The 18,318-nt window shown below is 36.5% G+C and overlaps 2 long non-coding RNA genes across 2 annotated transcripts; both read right to left on the bottom strand.

The window, feature by feature from the left end:
- Nucleotides 1–572: 572 nt before the first annotated feature.
- Nucleotides 573–4,184, bottom strand: LOC142169908 (uncharacterized). Its single transcript, XR_012699542.1, has 2 exons — nucleotides 1,568–4,184; nucleotides 573–1,113 (listed from the first exon to the last, which is right to left on the bottom strand). It is a non-coding gene; the product is annotated as an uncharacterized LOC142169908 (long non-coding RNA).
- Nucleotides 4,185–5,364: 1,180 nt separating this feature from the next.
- On the bottom strand, nucleotides 5,365–17,136 carry LOC107759547 (uncharacterized). Its single transcript, XR_001642210.2, has 6 exons — nucleotides 16,949–17,136; nucleotides 14,871–14,953; nucleotides 14,307–14,418; nucleotides 11,735–11,802; nucleotides 10,003–11,249; nucleotides 5,365–5,517 (listed from the first exon to the last, which is right to left on the bottom strand). It is a non-coding gene; the product is annotated as an uncharacterized LOC107759547 (long non-coding RNA).
- Between the last annotated feature and the right edge of the window lie 1,182 nt (nucleotides 17,137–18,318).

The raw sequence follows: 18,318 nt of genomic DNA, 5'->3' as shown, positions 1-18,318 counted from the left end.
ATCAAGTCCTTCAAATATAAATTCTTTTGCCTATATGTTTTTCAAATAATAATTTTCAGGATATAACACTTTCCAATAAATGTATTTTCAAGTAAAAGTCACCATGTGACACCTCATTTCACAATCATAAAAATTACGGATCTCAGCCCACTTTCATATTTTTTCCACGGCACCTCGTGCCCATATTTCTATCACCATCACACGGACCACTCACGTGTCAAAATATCAATGTATATAAGATCCGAAGGATCAATTTATTTTTACTAAAGTAAGGTTAAAATCTTTAAATCAAGTAAGAAATCAACAAAGGAATGAATTTATTTTAGAAACCATTTGGGTGAAGAAAATGACATTTCAATTAAAATGAAGCATCCGATAACTACTAATTTGGATGTAAAGTTTATTAAATTAAAACATAATAGTAATTTTTTTTATTCGAAACAACTCAATTCTCGAAAATCAGTAAAAATCATAAACACAAATCTGTAGAGTCATGTACAAGGAGCCAAAGCCAATACAATACAACAAGGAATGCAAAACACATAATAAAATCAAATAATACATCACGGAAGAACACAAGAATTTATATATTACGGAAAAAAAAATAACCAAAGGTAAGTGCATTCATAGAAAAATATCAACAAAGGGCACTCCTGAGGTACCGCCTCGTAGTCCCAAAAGTAAATATGCAAGACACGGGGATCTCCGAGGTACCGCCTCGTAGTCCCAATGTAAATATGCATGGCAGGGGATCTCCCGGAATACCGTTCCGTAGTCCCAAAGTAAATATTCAGGGCAGGGGGATCTCCCGAAATACCGTTCCGTAGTCCCAAAATAAATATGCAGGGCAGGGGGATCTCCCGGAATATCGTTCCGCAATCCCAAAGTAAATATATAAGGCAGGGGGATCTCCCGAAATACCGTTCCGTAGTCCCAAAGTAAATATGCAGGGCAGATGGATCTCCCGTAATACCGTTCCGTAGTCCCAAAGTAAATATGCAAGGCAGGGGGATCTACCGGAATACCGTTCTGTAGTCCCAAAGTAAATATGCAGGGAACGGGGATCTCCCGGGATACCGTTCTGTAATCCCAAAGTAAATATGATTTCAACAACTGCAAATCAAGTGCTCACATATCATAAATGGCTCATCAAGTGCTCAAATATTTTAACTTGCTACGGAAACCAACAATACATCATTTTTCATAATAAGGAGCCCATGGCTCAACCATAATGTGCACAAAAATTTTAACAAAAATATCCGGGAGTGAACAACTCAACAAAATATTATTTCACATAAATTCAAGGTGGCAATCATACCAAATCATCATATAAAAATAATTTTAACAAACAAGGATCTAGGCATGACAAATAGAGAATTTAATAAGTGCTAATAATTTTCAACTTAATACATAAGGGCGTCTAAGGATTTTAATCAATAAAATATGCACATATAAACCAAGTACATACTCGTCACCTCGCGTATATGGTTTTCAATTACACAATTTGCACATAATACTCAATGCCTAAGGGGTATTTCCCCCACTCGAGGTTAATCAAGATACTTACCTTATTGAAGTTGTGCCGATATTCCAAAATCGCCTTCTTGCTTGGATTGACCTCCGGACAGCTCAAATCTATCCAAATTAATTGTATCACTTCATTAAAATTCATCGAAAATAATTCCGGATAATAAAACACCAACTTAAAATTTTATTCTAAAAAGTCAGCGCGGGGCCCGCCCCTCGGAACCCGATAATTTTTTTACGAAATTCGAACACCCATTCCGATACGAGTTCAACCATACCAAAATTATCAAATTTCGATAACGGATCTCCCTTCAAATCTTAAATTAAAGTCTAGATGATTTCTACCATTTTCAACCCAATTCACAAATTTAGTGATAAAAAAAATAATAGATTCATGTAATTTAACCAAAATCAAGTTAGAAATTCTTACCCCAACGTTTCCCTTGAAAAACTCTAGAAAAATCGCCTCACCCGAGCTTCCTTGGTCAAAAAATGGAAGAATGAGACGAATTTGGAATTTATTCTGCTACCCAGGGATTTGTTCTTCGCGTTCGCAACCCTTCCCTCGCGTTCGCGAAAAACAAATTCTCCAACAACCATTTTCAATCTCTTCTCAGACATCCTCTAGTATAATGGTCATAACGTTTTATACAGATCTCCAAATGACAAATGGTTTAACTTTCTAGAAACTAGGCTCAAAGGACTATAAATTTTATTTGTTGTTCATCTCCCCATTCCTTATAGATTGCGAAATATAATCTTCCAAGGTTAGCCCTGTGCAACAGAGATTTCCAAACTCTTCCCAGATAGCTTGTAGTGTATCCAACATAACTTTTGGTACACAACTCCAAATGCCAAATGGTTTATCTTTCTGAATACTAGACACAAAGGTCTACAACTTTTATTTTTGGATCATCTTCAAATTCCTTATAGATTGCGTGATATAAGCCTCTAAATTCATACGACGAACAGAAAAATTTCCTTATTCTCGAACGCGAAGAACAAAGTCCCAACAGCAAAATCTTTCGTCGCGAACGCGAAGAACAACACCAGAACCAGCAACCAGCAGCATCAAAACACCCAAACTTGGTCCGGAACCACCCTGAATCAAACCCGAGGCCCCCAGGACCCCGTCCAATCGTACCAACCAGTCCCAATACATAACACGAACCTGCCCGAGGCCTCAAATCACATCAAACAACATCAAAGCCACGAATCATACCCCAATTCAAGCCTAATGAACTTTAAAATTTCAAATTCTATATCTTGTGCCGAAACATATCAAATCAATCTGGAATGACTTCAAATTTTGCACACAAGTCATAATTGACATAACGAAGCTATTCCAATTTCTAGAATCAGATTCCGGTCCCGATATCAAAAAGTCAACCCCCGGTCAAACTTTCCAAAAATTCATCTTTCGCCATTTCAAGCCAAATTCCTCTACAGACCTCCAAATAATTTTCCGGACACGCTCCTAAGTTCATAATCACCATACGGAGCTATTGACATCACCAAAATTTTATTCCGGAGTCGTCTTCACACAGTTCTGACTACGGTAAAAATCCTAAGACTTAAACTTCTGTTTTGGGGATCAAGTATCCCAAATCACTCCGAATCATCCAGTAACTGAATTCAACCATGCACACAAGTCAATATACATAATAAGAAGCTGTTTAGGGTCTTATACCGTTAGACGGGGCTTAAATTCTTAAAACGACAAGTCGGGTCGTTACATTCTCCACCTCTTAAACAAACGTTCGTCCTCGAACGTTGATCACGTCCAAAGCACACCTTAATAGAGATATGAAACGGTCGTATGCAATAATAAATACTCAATTAGGAGTCGGGGTCGAATCCACTGGGAGCTAGGATGGAATTAGGGGTATATATTTCAATTGAGCAATTGGATTAGCTAGATTGCACTTCCACAACAATGATTTATTTTCTATTTCTACTGTTAATATAATGATTGCAAGATAAAGAAAATAGACTAGAGATAATTGTTTTTAGGTTTTTTTTTCAAATAGGTAAAAGGCCTAGGGATGTGACCATAACCTAGGTGTTTGCCTAATGACATAAAAACGTTAATGCTTATTTTATTAACTAGCAATAAAACAAGACTAACCTTAGTGGAGTAACCAATAAGTATCAAGACTAACCTCAGTGGAGTAGAGACAAGGTACAGTCAAGATACTCACTAGTCTAATAACCTGTGCAATATATTATACAAAATAATACTGGAAAATAACTAGCAATGATAACAACAAAATCAACCAGTGATATAACAACAATGCAACAAGAATATCATAATTATTGCTCAGACGAATAAGGAACACAGGTACAACCAATTAATCAAGTCCTTCAAATATAAATTCTTTTGCCTATATGTTTTTCAAATAATAATTTTCAGGATATAACACTTTCCAATAAATGTATTTTCAAGTAAAAGTCACCATGTGACACCTCATTTCACAATCATAAAAATTACGGATCTCAGCCCACTTTCATATTTTTTCCACGGCACCTCGTGCCCATATTTCTATCACCATCACACGGACCACTCACGTGTCAAAATATCAATGTATATAAGATCCGAAGGATCAATTTATTTTTACTAAAGTAAGGTTAAAATCTTTAAATCAAGTAAGAAATCAACAAAGGAATGAATTTATTTTAGAAACCATTTGGGTGAAGAAAATGACATTTCAATTAAAATGAAGCATCCGATAACTACTAATTTGGATGTAAAGTTTATTAAATTAAAACATAATAGTAATTTTTTTTATTCGAAACAACTCAATTCTCGAAAATCAGTAAAAATCATAAACACAAATCTGTAGAGTCATGTACAAGGAGCCAAAGCCAATACAATACAACAAGGAATGCAAAACACATAATAAAATCAAATAATACATCACGGAAGAACACAAGAATTTATATATTACGGAAAAAAAAATAACCAAAGGCAAGTGCATCCATAGAAAAATATCAACAAAGGGCACTCCTGAGGTACTGCCTCGTAGTCCCAAAAGTAAATATGCAAGACACGGGGATCTCCGAGGTACCGCCTCGTAGTCCCAATGTAAATATGCATGGCAGGGAGATCTCCCGGAATACCGTTCCGTAGTCCCAAAGTAAATATTCAGGGCAGGGGGATCTCCCGAAATACCGTTCCGTAGTCCCAAAATAAATATGCAGGGCAGGGGGATCTCCCGGAATATCATTCCGCAATCCCAAATTAAATATATAAGGCAGGGGGATCTCCCGAAATACCATTCCGTAGTCCCAAAGTAAATATGCAGGGCAGATGGATCTCCCGTAATACCGTTCCGTAGTCCCAAAGTAAATATGCAAGGCAGGGGGATCTACCGGAATACCGTTCTGTAGTCCCAAAGTAAATATGCAGGGAAGGGGGATCTCCCGGGATACCGTTCTGTAATCCCAAAGTAAATATGATTTCAACAACTGCAAATCAAGTGCTCACATATCATAAATGGCTCATCAAGTGCTCAAATATTTCAACTTGCTACGGAAACCAACAATACATCATTTTTCATAATAAGGAGCCCATGGCTCAACCATAATGTGCACAAAAATTTTAACAAAAATATCCGGGAGTGAACAACTCAACAAAATATTATTTCACATAAATTCAAGGTGGCAATCATACCAAATCATCATATAAAAATAATTTTAACAAACAAGGATCTAGGCATGACAAATAGAGGATTTAATAAGTGCTAATAATTTTCAACTTAATACATAAGGGCGTCTAAGGATTTTAATCAATGAAATATGCACATATAAACCAAGTACATACTCGTCACCTCGCGTATATGGTTTTCAATTACACAATTTGCACATAATACTCAATGCCTAAGGGGTATTTCCCCCACTCGAGGTTAATCAAGATACTTACCTTATTGAAGTTGTGCCGATATTCCAAAATCGCCTTCTAGCTTGGATTGACCTCCGGACAGCTCAAATCTATCCAAATTAATTGTATCACTTCATTAAAATTCATCGAAAATAATTCCGGATAATAAAACACCAACTTAAAATTTTATTCTAAAAAGTCAGCGCAGGGCCCGCCCCTCGGAACCCGATAATTTTTTTACGAAATTCGAACACCCATTCCGATACGAGTTCAACCATACCAAAATTATCAAATTTCGATAACGGATCTCCCTTCAAATCTTAAATTAAAGTCTAGATGATTTCTACCATTTTCAACCCAATTCACAAATTTAGTGATAAAAAAAATAATAGATTCATGTAATTTAACCAAAATCAAGTTAGAAATTCTTACCCCAACGTTTCCCTTGAAAAACTCTAGAAAAATCACCTCACCCGAGCTTCCTTGGTCCAAAAATGGAAGAATGAGACGAATTTGGAATTTATTCTGCTACCCAGGGATTTGTTCTTCGCGTTCGCAACCCTTCCCTCGCGTTCGCGAAAAACAAATTCTCCAACAACCATTTTCAATCTCTTCTCAGACATCCTCTAGTATAATGGTCATAACGTTTTATACAGATCTCCAAATGACAAATGGTTTAACTTTCTAAAAACTAGGCTCAAATGACTATAAATTTTATTTGTTGTTCATCTCCCCATTCCTTATAGATTGCGAAATATAATCTTCCAAGGTTAGCCCTGTGCAACAGAGATTTCCAAACTCTTCCCAGATAGCTTGTAGTGTATCCAACATAACTTTTGGTACACAACTCCAAATGCCAAATGGTTTATCTTTTTGAATACTAGACACAAAGGTCTACAACTTTTATTTTTGGATCATCTCCAAATTCCTTATAGATTGCGTGATATGAGCCTCTAAATTCATACGACGAACAGAAAAATTTCCTTATTCTCGAACGCGAAGAACAAAGTCCCAACAGCAAAATCTTTCGTCGCGAACGCGAAGAACAACACCAGAACCAGCAACCAGCAACATCAAAACATCCAAACTTGGTCCGGAACCACCCTGAATCAAACCCGAGGCCCCCAGGACCCCGTCCAATCGTACCAACCAGTCCCAATACATAACACGAACCTGCTCGAGGCCTCAAATCACATCAAACAACATCAAAGCCACGAATCATACCCCAATTCAAGCCTAATGAACTTTAAAATTTCAAATTCTATATCTTCTGCCGAAACATATCGAATCAATCTGGAATGACTTCAAATTTTGCACACAAGTCATAATTGACATAACGAAGCTATTCCAATTTCTAGAATCGGATTCCGGTCTCGATATCAAAAAGTCAACCCCCGGTCAAACTTTCCAAAAATTCATCTTTCGCCATTTCAAGCCAAATTCCTCTACAGACCTCCAAATAATTTTCCGGACACGCTCCTAAGTCCATAATCACCATACGGAGCTATTGACATCATCAAAATTTTATTCCGGAGTCGTCTTCACACAGTTCTGACTACGGTAAAAATCCTAAGACTTAAACTTCTGTTTTGGGGATCAAGTATCCCAAATCACTCCGAATCATCCAGTAACTGAATTCAACCATGCACGCAAGTCAATATACATAATAAGAAGCTGTTTAGGGTCTTATACCGTTAGACGGGGCTTAAATTCTTAAAACGACAAGTCGGGTCGTTACATTCTCCACCTCTTAAACAAACGTTCGTCCTCGAACGTGCTAAGAATTATTCTGAGGTTACCAAATCGATGATTTTACTTTTACACATATACTCACGGTTGATCCCATATTACCGCATTTGAGATAAGCCCGACAATACCATCTCAATTGAGATTATTCCCTTTATCCATATTTGTAAACTTTAAGACCAATTTCCTACACTCCAAACATTTTCAAAAGGCTTGATTTTTTTTTTCACAACAACACACGGTATTATTCTCAACTGGCTATAGCAACTCGTGCCTACGCACACATCAACTTTTTTGATAGTGTTGAAGTACTTCAAAAATTTTCTGGGGTGTTACATTCTTCCCCGCTTAGGATCATTCATTCTCAAACATATAACATAATTTATCTCTTCTTTCACACATATCAATCTCCCAAATTTTTCTAATTCCCAAATTTTTCACAAAATTTCGGCAGAGTCTCCCCTGTAAATGGGCATATCCACCTGCCAGAGTAACACCAAAATGACTCCTAACAACACATCCACAAGGTATATATCAATAACACTGATCTCAGCATTACAAGCATTGTATTATCATTATGATATCAGGACATGAAGTACATCATATGTATACTCATCACCACATCTCAGGTCTTAAAATCTGTTCATAATTAATTCCAACATCATCAATTAATCTCATATTAACCAGTACCTCGTTTCAAATTTTTCACAACACTGACAACATAATGTGAGGCATGAAGACCTCATAACTATTTGCCTGATTTAACGAGTCACATTAAACGCCACCTGGGCACTCATCTTATAGGTTAAAACTCAATGTTTACGTAGAAAATAGCTGAATATGCACAAAACATATACAAGAATTATCAGATAAGCCTAACAGGCATGACTCCCTATTAATATTATTGTACAAATTACATTTCACAAAGGGAGAATTTTAAACTCATATATATTTCACCACAAGGACCTCGTCCTTATATAACTTCCACCGCGGCTTGTAGCCCGGTTTAAATATTTCACATCATGTAAAAATACGAGGATCTCGTCCTCAACTCTGAATCACAAGTATTTTGCACATTGTGCCAACTGAATTTCAATTTCCTTTCTTTCTTCTTTTCAATAAATTTCGTAAACAGTTTTCATAACACATAACGAACCCTCATACCGGTAGCGCATATAATTAATAAAAATTGAAATCAATTATTCCGAAATCACATCAAAACCCACTGTAATGAATAATAAAATTTTTCTTTTGGACTTATAGCCCTAAATGGTGCACAAAAATAAAATGACAGATACGGGCTCACATCTTTAAATCTCCCAACAGGGATAAACAAATAAGTGAGTCACAAATTTATGAAGCTCACCCATAAGTAGAGCATAATAGAGGGACTCACCTTAATATTCAGAACCGAATCAAATTAAGGGAAAATATCCTCTTATAACAGAATCAGGATCGTACCTGTAACGACACCATCTGGTGTATCGGCCTCAGCCAAAATCATAGCGATTATATCAACGGGTCGGGCCTCCACCTCTTAGGCGCCCTCTACCTGCCTGTCATCCACCTCTAACTGACCATGCACGTGGAGTATTAACTGGAATAACCACTGTAAGAGCCCCGTGCCGATGGTGCATTAAAAGAACTTACTGTAGCACCCCGAATATTTTGAAATTGTTGATGTGACCCCGTTGGTACTGAAATGTAGAATTATTAAGGACGCAGGAATACCGCAAGCCCCAGCATCATCCCATACAAATCTCACCCCTTACTCATATACAAGTTTCGGAGAACCTTTCATTACCATGTAAATACATCTCAGGCCAAAACTGATATAACACATGACCCCGCAATCTGATCGTTGATAGTGGACTCCCCTCACTTGGCGCGAAGCCATAGGGCACATGCCGATGGTCCACAATACTAACCTTCACCGGTCATAAGACACCTCAAGCCATTTATTTTGCGCATGTCACCCGCGTGACAGTTAAACTCGCTTTCTCCAGTGCCTTGACTGCTAGTATGTACCCTTCGCTAAATAGAAATCCCATACGAACTACATAGTCTCTAATACCACCAACTATCTTCATATATACATCCACCTCGTGACCCTACTACGATTGTGACGATTAGGTAATTAATTAAACCTTCTTAAGATCATACTTATTAACCAGATGTCAGAATCTGCTGCACCCCCATGTGCACAACTGAATAATCTCTAAATACTTCCGCATCTTCGATCTGGACGACATGTTGTAACAATGATTGAACAAACCTGGCACCCTTATAACCCCTCGGTGGTATCACAAACCGTTGGCGCATAGTTGATACCGAGTGCGCAATTTCATACACGAGTGGATGCAAAAGAAAATAAGATATATGCTTCAAGCTGAATAAATGTCGCACGATAAAGAATTAAAGAAGTGAATTCTTCCTACTAGCTTTGTAGCCTCTCGAAGATAAGTACAGACGTCTCCGTACTGATCTACAAGACTCTACTAAACTCGTTCGTGACTCGTAGAACCTATGAACCTAAAGCTCTGATACTAACTTGTCACGACCAAAAATCCCGCCACAGGCGTCGTGATGACACCTAGTCTCTAATACTAGGTAAGCCGATTTCAATTACATTTTTGAAGCCATTTTTTTTAATTAAATAAGTAATCAAAACTAACAGCGGGACAAATAAGAATATACACCCTCCCAAGACTGGTAGTACTGAGTCACGAATTCTAGCTGAATACATGATATGATCACGAGGACCAAATATACAATACTGTTTGATTAAAAATTAACAATACAATGAAATGAACAGACTCTAAGGGACTGCGACGACCAAACAGCTCTACCTTGAATTCTTGCGATCACACTCTAACTCTGTCCGGGTCAGATACTTCCAATACCTGGCTCTGCACAAAAATGTGCAGTAGTGTTGTAAGAGTACACCACGGTCGGTACCCACTAAGTATCAAGACTAACCTCAGTGGAGTAGACACGAGGTACAATCAAGACACTCACTAGTCTAATAACCTGTGCAATATATTATACAAAATAATACTGGAAAATAACTAGCAATGATAACAACAAAATCAACCAGTGATATAATAACAATGCAACAAAAACATCATAATTATTGCTCAGACGAATAAGGAACACAGGTACAACCAATTAATCAAGTCCTTCAAATATAAATTCTTTCGCCTATATGTTTTTCAAATAATAATTTTCAGGATATAATACTTTCCAATAAATATATTTTCAAGTAAAAGTCACCATATGACACCTCATTTCACAATCATAAAAATTACGGATCTTAGCCCACTTTCATTTTTTTTACGGCACCTCGTGCCCATATTTCTATCACCATCACACGGACCACTCACGTGTCAAAATATCAATGTATATAAGATCCGCAAGATCAATTTATTTTTACTAAAGTAAGGTTAAAATCTTTAAATCAAGTAAGAAATCAACAAAGGAATGAATTTATTTTAGAAACCATTTGGCTGAAGAAAATGACATTCCAATAAAAATGAAGCATCTGATAACTACTAATTTAGATGTAAAATTTATTAAATTAAAATATAATAGGAATTTCTTTTATTCGAAACAACTCAATTCTCGAAAACCAGTAAAAACCATAAACACAAATTTGTAGAATCTTGTACAAGGAGCCAAAGGCAATACAATACAACAAGGAATGAAAAACACATAATAAAATCAAATAATACATCACGGAAGAACACAAGAATTTACATATCACGAAAAAAAAAAAATAACCAAAGGCAAGTGCATCCATAGAAAAATATCAACAAAGGGCACACCCGAGGTACCGCCTCATAGTCCCAAAGTAAATATGTAGGGCAGGGGGATCTCCTAAAATACCGTTCCGTAGTCCCAAAGTAAATATGCAAGGCATGGGGATCTCCCGAAATACCGTTTCATAGTCCCAAAGTAAATATGCAGGGCAGGGGGATCTCTTAGAATACCGTTCCGTAGTCCCAACGTAAATATGCAAGGTAGGGGGAACTCCCGGAATACCGTTCCATAGTCCCAAAGTAATATGCAGGGCAGAGGGATCTCCCAGAATACCGTTCTGTAATCCCAAAGTAAATATGATTTTAACAACTGTACATCAAGTGATCATATATCATAAATGGCTCATCAAGTGCTCAAATATTTCAAATTGCTACGGAAACCAATAATACATCATTTTTCACAATAAGGAGCCCATGGCTCGACCATAATATGCACAAAAATTTTAACAAAAATATCCGGGAGTGAACAACTCAACAAAATAATATTTCACATAAATTCAAGGTGGAAATCATACCAAATCATCATATAAAAATAATTTTAACAAACAGGGATCTAGGCATGACAAATAGAGGATTTAATAAGTGCTAATAATTTCCAACTTAATATATAAGGGCGTCTAAGGATTTTAATCAATGAAATATGCACATATAAACCAAGTACGTACTCGTCACCTCGCGTACATGGTTTTCAATTACACAATTTCCACATAATACTCAATGCCTAAGGGTATTTTTCCCACTTGAGGTTAAGCAAGACACTTACCTTATTGAAGTTGCGCCGATATTCCAAAATCGCCTTCTTGCTTGGATTGACCTCCGGACAGCTCAAATCTATCCAAATTAATTGTATCACTTCATTAAAATTCATCAGAAACAATTCCGGATAATAAAACACTAACTTAAAATTTTATTCTAAAAAGTCAGCGCGGGGCCCGCCCCTCGGAACCCGATAAAATTTTTACGAAATTCGAACACCCATTCCGATAAAAGTTCAACCATACCAAAATTATCAAATTCCGATAACGGATCGCCCTTCAAATCTTAAATTAAAGTCTAAAGGATTTCTACCATTTTCAACCCAATTCATAAATTTAGTGATAAAAACAACAATAGATTCATGTAATTTAACCAAAATCAAGTTAGAAATTCTTACCCCAACGTTTCCCTTGAAAAACTCTAGAAAAATCGCCTCACCCGAGCTTCCTTGGTCCAAAAATGAAAGAATGAGACGAATTTGGACTTTATCCTGCTGCCTAGGGATTTGTTCTTCGCGTTCACAACCCTTCCCTCGCGTTCACGAAGAACAAATTCTCCAACAACTATTTTCAAACTCTTCTCAAATAGCCTCTAGTATAATGGTCATAACATTTTATACAAATTTCCAAATGACAAATGGTTTAACTTTCTGGAAACTAGACTCAAAGGGCTATAACTTTCATTTGTTTTTCATCTCCCCATTCCTTATAAATTGCGAAATATAATTTTCCAAAATCAGCCCTGTGCAACAGAAATTTCCAAACTCTTCCTAGACAGCTTGTAGTGTATGCACCATAACTTTTGGTACACAACTCCAAATGCCAAATGGTTTATCTTTCTGAATACTAGACACAAATGTTACAACTTTTATTTTTGGATCATCTCTAAATTCCTTATAGATTGCGAGATATGAGCCTCTAAAGTGAGACGACGAACAATAAAATTTTCTTTTTTGCGAACGCGAGAATCTCTTCGCGAACGCGAAGAACAAAGTCCAACAACAAAATCTTTCTTCGCGAACGCTAGGGGCTCCTCGCGAACGCGAAGAACAACACCAGAACCAGCAACCAGCAACATCAAAACACCCAAACTTGGTTCGGAACTACCCCGAATCAAACCCGAGGCCCCCAGGACCCCGTCCAATCGTACCAACCAGTCCCAATACATAACACGAACCTGCTCAAGGCCTCAAATCACATCAAACAACATCAAAGTCACGAATCATACCCCAATTCAAGCCTAATAAATTTTGAAATTTCAAATTCTATATTTTGTGCCGAAACACATCAAATCAATCTGGAATGACTTCACATTTTGCACACAAGTCATAATTGACATAACGAAGCTATTCCAATTTCAAGAATCAGATTCCGGCCTCGATATCAAAAAGTCAACCCCCGGTCAAACTTTTCAAAAATTCATCTTTCGTCATTTCAAGCCAAATTCCTCTACAGACCTCCAAATAATTTTTCGGACACGCTCCTAAGTCCATAATCACCATACGGAGCTATTGGCATCATCAAAATTTCATTCCGGAGTCGTCTTCACACAGTTCCGACTACGGAAAAAACTTAAGACTTAAACTTCCGTTTTGGGGACCAAGTGTCCCAAATCACTCTGAATCATCCGGTAACTGAATTCAACCACGAACGCAAGTCAATACACATAATAAGAAGCTGCTCAGGGCCTTATACCGCTAAATGGGGCTTAAATTCTGAAAACGACAAGTCAGGTCGTTACAGGTCTGATCCGGAGAACTAAGATCAAGGTCCACGAAATATGGTTTGAGCAATTCCTGGCATAGAGTCAGTTAATATAGGCAGCTGAAAGTTTGTTCTTTCCATCTTTGACTGCTTTGACCAGGTCAGTTAAGCGTAGAAACATGCCACTAACTCATTCTATTGCTAGTCATTAATACTTACAGCCTGTAAGATACAGGTAAGATTTATTTAATTTTCAGCCAACCAGGAAGCTATAAGCTCTTATATTAATATGCTTCAGCTGACAAATATAAAGTTCATATGCATCATGCACTAAAAAAGAAAGATAAAAAGTCCCCAATTCTTTAGCAGTAACATAAAACAAAGTTAATATTGCCTAATCAAACATCTGCATAAATACAATATTTCGCGACAATTAGATGAGCTTAAGTGGAAGGGGTGCAAAGCAGAAACATAGGAACTACGTTTCATTTCCATGCAAATATTATAGAAACAACTTCAAGCAGATTTTCTAGGAAAACCAGCAGATGATAAAACTAATTGCATAAGCTTCTGCTATTTGGTTGGTAATAGATCAAAAGTAAAGCAACTTAGAAAATCAATAATTATTTTTTGACATTGGACTTGGCTTCTTCAACCTATACTATGCAAATTCTTTAGTTATAGCCTGCCTTTACGTTTTCCACGAAAGAAAATCAAACCCAAGGTATTATAATATGGCAGATGTACAGTTATTGGCTTATATAAGGTCTTCAAATTAAAGAATGCTTTAAGAATTCTACCTCATCTCTATATTTGTCTTATATGTCCTACCAGAAACTGAAAGCAATGACATATCCAACTATTCAAATGACTTACGCAGACCCCTCTTTTTATCTCGTAAATAACTTGTTGTTGCGTTGCACGCCTCTGGAAATGCTTCTTAGTTGAAATGTAAAAAGCTTGAGAAGACCATTGATAAACATCTCATCTGTAATCATGGAAGAGGAAATTATATATCAGTTTTGCAAGCACGAAGTTCTTTTTTTCAGTTAAAACTTGAAAGTAAAATCAGCTCGATAACTCAGAGAGTAGAGAATATCGACTCTTCAACAAAAAGAAGAATGAAACATTGTTTGAGTTGTTACTTTCACTTTAATAAGTTGTTTCCCTGACAATTGCAGCTTAGCATTTGTACAAAAGAAATTTCACTTATGCTAACACAAACACTATATCAACTTTGTCTTCTCAATTTCTATACAGTATCTCAACTTGACCACCTAAATACGACAAATTAATATTGGTTGGACATTCAATTCTTGTAATTAAGAGAAGACTTTTAAAGCTTTACAAAGCTGGCTTAGAGCTTTTGAAGCTGGTTTTAGAGGAGATTTTTTTAAAACCTTTTAGTAGAGAACACTAACTTTAAAACATAACACTCACCAGAAATTAGTCAAATACAAAACCAGGATGTTGCAATTTCATTATATCCTTCCCTTCAATGATTGATGATATTGCACAAATACCTAAGTTGGCCAAATGCAGAATTAGTCCGATAAAATTGCATTCTTCCACTTATTCTCATTTCTCATTGTAGATCGAAATTTCACAACGTAAATCAGATGATTCACACTTTGTAGCCCTTAAGACAAACATATGAAAAGCCATGTGACTTGATCCCCCACTGTGTCATCCAGACATGCTCAAGCAAAAGAATAATGAGGTAAGTTACCTCAATTCTCAAGCATATGGCTCCTTCTAAGTTTAAAGACATGTAGTTTCTCAAGCGTTTGGAAGAGGCATGAAAGTTACACAGATACTTGGCAGAGAGAAAAAGAACAAAATTTTAGCATTGCTTCCTAAAAATAAAAATAGCATTTACTGAACTTTTTGAACCGCATACATATGGAAAGAATTTTATATAAGAAAGCTAGACTATGCAGTAACTTTAAAGTGAACTCCACACAATAACTTAACAAGGGACAATGCATATTTCAACCAGTTAACACATTCAACAAGATAAACAATCTTTCAAGTTTCCCCAGAGTAATCAGGATAACAAATAATGTATAGATGCTAAAGCTAAACTACGTAGTTCAGTATCAAGATTATACACTACTTATTTATTGTCATCGTGAACAGCTGATAACTTCTCAAACTCGGATGTTTGCTCTGCCACTATATGTTGCACCAAACGATTGTGAGCCGTGATTGATGTAGAAATGGACTATTAGAAAATAAGAATAAAGGTATAGAAGACAGAAATCTTTGCTTCTAGATAATTTTAAGAAGAAAATTCCTTTCAGATAAATATATGTAGACGACTCTAGCTGATGAACACCTTCATTGCTACTATTATGTTTCTTGTTTAATAATGAAAACTCTCAAATATATGCAAATTCCATTTATTCCGACTTTCTTGAAAAGCCCTTGAGCCCTTTCTTGCATAGAATATAGGTGCATCCTTTCAGTCTATCGATGACAGGTTCACGAACTCAAGAACAACATAACCTCGGTTATTTTCAAAATAACCAGCCTAAGCTTAAAAAATGGTCTGCATAACCTCATTATCAATGAAAAGTAACAGAGACATGCATTACTTAATGATTTTCTGGCTCGAATATAATTTTACTTGCTCTGACAGCAACCATCCGTACTTTGGCATCTCTCCAATTTCACACACTAGAGAGCATAATTGTTCCATCAAAGAAGAACGTTTTCTCTTCACATGAAACAAAGTAACCGACGAAACAGAATATTGTTGACAATGTGGGTTGCTCTGATGGTAAGCACCCTCCACTTCCAACCTTGAGGTTGTGAGTTCGAGTCACCCAAGAGCATAGTGAGGAGTTCTTGGAGGGAAGGATGACGAGTTTCTATAGGAAACAGCCTCTCTACCCCAGGGTAGGGGTAAGGTCTGCGTACATACTACCCTCCCCAGACCCCACTAGTGGGATTATACTGGGTTGTTGTCGTTGTTGCTTCCCAGACCCCACTAATGAGATTATACTTATTTGTTATAGTTGTTGTTGCTGCTGCTCCAAGCATGAAAAAAATAGAGAAAAGTAGCCATAAAGGTATTTCGAAAAAACACGAAGTCGGAAATATGTGATTGACCACGCACATTTTTTAAAGCACTAAGCAATAATTAATTCATTTAGCTTCATGAGTCTTTCTGTTCCTCCTTTTCAAGTTTTTAAGAACTAAGTCACAGTATATTAGCAGCTAATGCTAGAGCTATTTTCTGATGGCAGTAGGCACGGCTTTCATATGACATTTTATCAAACACTTTATGGGCAACAATAGAATCTCTAATATTTTATCAAATCACAACATGCATGTCCAAGATGGGCAACAAAACAGAGAAATTAAAAGATGTAGCGTCTCAAGATAGAAGTTGTAATCAAGTATGCAAATATTCCTTATCCAAAATCTTAAACAAAGAAGCACTACGCAGAGAAATATGAATACTAAAAATAAAAATTCAGTAGAAAAAATAGATCTAAGAAAAAAGAACTCACCAGAAGATAACTCGAGACAAAAACCACCCAAAAATTCAAGATGTCCAAAACTTTATTGTAAAACAGGAACGAAACACATGCATTGCTGAGGAAAATGGAAAGAAGGTGTCTAATTCCCTGTAACACTCCTGATATTTTATATGTAAATGCCACACAAGACGGTGATTTGTGTGGTGTCCAATTTTCACGTGCATTGAATATAGAAGCACTTGGTTCTTCTAAATGTTCCTTAACCTACTGTTGTTGAAATAGTAAACACGAAAAGTAAAAAAATACAAGTATTTTTTTTACGTGAAAAACACCTGGCTCAAAAGGTGAAAAAACCACGACTTACTACTCAATAGGATTTTTCCCAATACTTCACTAAATCACTGAGCTAAAACAACATTTACAAAAACTCTTTGTAAATCTAAGGATTACCTCTAATCACGTTGTGGCAACTAGCCTCTAACTGTTGCAATAACTTCAAGTTAACTCTAAGTTGAATACTCAGAGTACCTGTTACAATTGCTTTTAGATAAAGCTGAAAGGTACAATTTGAAAATCACCTACTACAATTGAACTAGAATAAAAGACAGACACTTGGAACTGATTCTTCTATTTGGTCCACGTAGCTTCAGGTTCGCACACTTGAATCACACAAGAATTGCTTGCAAAATGCCTTGCTATTTTGCTCTAAACTCACGTTTAACTTCTGCTTTTGTGCGTGTCCCTGTAGAATGAGAACATCCTGCAATATATAGAGTTAGTATAATAAGAAACAACTAGAGTTCTAATGCTACTCTTCCTTGGTGGAAGAGTTCTAGTTATCCTCAACTTCTAACTCTTCCCTTATCTTGGATAGTGTTCTCTTTGAGTAAGAAGTCCTTCTCCTTATCAAATATGCAACTTTTTTCATCAGGAGATATCAGATATAACAAGTTAAGCTTATCTCTTTCACGTGCATCCTCATGCTCGAATCTGCCCGTGTCTGTGTACACAGGGAATGGACCTGGTTCATTCCTGAGCTTCCTTTGTCAATCTTCAAAATAAAACTTCACTTGGGCCAATAAATTCCTCCTTTTTGATGATGGAAAACTCTGTGCTTTTCATAAGCTTAGGCCCTGTTTCAATTCAGCCCAACATCAACACAATGTTAGAACATTTTACCTTTTTAAAGTCACTTATCATCAAGGATCAGGTTCATTAGGTTATAAACATCACTGTCCAAAGTGAAAGCATAACCTTTTTCCCCCTTTGGCATCATCGAAAAGTTGCATAATAATGTTAGATAAACATATTTTAAATAGAAATTACTCATGGCCACTAGGGCTACTTCACATATAATCATGGATTAATCATCATATATTAATCTAAGGATATTAGCCATC

The sequence above is a fragment of the Nicotiana tabacum genome, chromosome 15 (genome assembly GCF_000715075.1).
Source record: "Nicotiana tabacum cultivar K326 chromosome 15, ASM71507v2, whole genome shotgun sequence".
NCBI lineage: Eukaryota > Viridiplantae > Streptophyta > Magnoliopsida > Solanales > Solanaceae > Nicotiana > Nicotiana tabacum.
This window is presented reverse-complemented; position numbering and strand designations above follow the sequence as displayed.